This window comes from Citrus clementina, unplaced genomic scaffold (genome assembly GCF_000493195.1).
Source record: "Citrus clementina cultivar Clemenules unplaced genomic scaffold, Citrus_clementina_v1.0 scaffold_5, whole genome shotgun sequence".
In the NCBI taxonomy this organism is placed as follows: Eukaryota; Viridiplantae; Streptophyta; class Magnoliopsida; order Sapindales; family Rutaceae; genus Citrus; species Citrus x clementina.
Genome location: NW_006262201.1, coordinates 16,364,121 through 16,365,539, shown reverse-complemented (window position 1 = coordinate 16,365,539; position 1,419 = coordinate 16,364,121).

Below are 1,419 nucleotides of genomic sequence, written 5' to 3'. Positions count from 1 at the left end.
ATTGATTTTATTACAATCTCAATCTTGAGTTCATTATAGTTTCATATTTTTTATTATAATTTCATTTGAGTTACCAATAGGCGTGACATACATTTATAGCAAGATTATTCAGTATCTTAGTGGAAGCAATTATGATTAATGAGATTATAAATTAACAATATAGAATTTATACAACACATCTTTTAACAGATTTTCGGTACTTGATCATGGAATTCTCTGGTCAGAATGTGTCAACATAGTTAGTATGTTGAAATTGATCATCAGAGAAACACAACAAGTGTTAAGGAATAAATGTAATTAAATTGATTGGATAACTAAGATATCAATTTTATTAACGATGTGGTACAAAATATTATTCAGTAAAGAAATCAATATCGCATGAGTCGAATTATTATTCAAGAACACTATCATTGATACCGTACAATTGTAGAGGTTAGTTTCAATATTTTAGTGAAGTATATTTGTAATTAAATCAGGCTAATTTAATTACAGACCTAATTATTGTAGCCATTATTATATGTACCCATAAGATCTGAGTTAACTCTTTTAATTAACTGTACCACTTCTGGATTGCTAAGTAAGATAAATAGTAATTTAGATTAAAACCCGAAATATATTATTTGGTGAGAGACTCCATTTAATATTTTAATGTATAAGGGGTCATGTGTTATTATACAAAGTGGATCCCTATACTAAAAACTAGTATAACGCTATTTTTTTTTGTTTTAATCGTATATGTCAATTTAAATCAAATATTTTTTATTTAATAAAATTAAAAAGAGATAGATAAGAAGCTTAGGGTTTCCACCAAAAGATAGAAAAAGTCTTGTTCTTTCATAGAAGAATAGGTGAGCCATAATATACAAAATAATGAAAAAGAAAATTTTCTCTTTAGCTTTGAGATAAAAAGTTTTCTACTGCTAGTTGTTTTCAGTAGTGATAAAGGGGCCCACACATTAAGTGCAGATCAGACTTGAGACATAATGTGAAAGATAGTTGGTGGTAGATCGTAATCTAACAAGATTGGTAGTGACATATCATGACTTATGAGGATAAATTACTTCTACAAAAAAGCAAAGGAATCATTTTTAGATTATGGTAATTTTTTATGTTGTATGATAATTGCGATCTAAATATTTCCACTGCAAAACGTTTTTTAACCAACAGACTTTGGGTTAAGTAGAGGTTCTTTATGCTTTGAGGTAAACTCTGTTTCAGCTAATCATAATAGCCAAACATCATGGCTTGGTGCATGGCTCTGTTGGGGAGTCAAGGGAATGAGTGTGAAAATACCTACGAGGTTGATGACAGTTGAGTGAGGAGGTATTACTTGAATGGAGATCAATGTATTTTACAACAACAATTTTGGATTTGTGGCATTGAATCTAGAGGAAGAGGCTTGAAGTTTTTGTCAGTTAA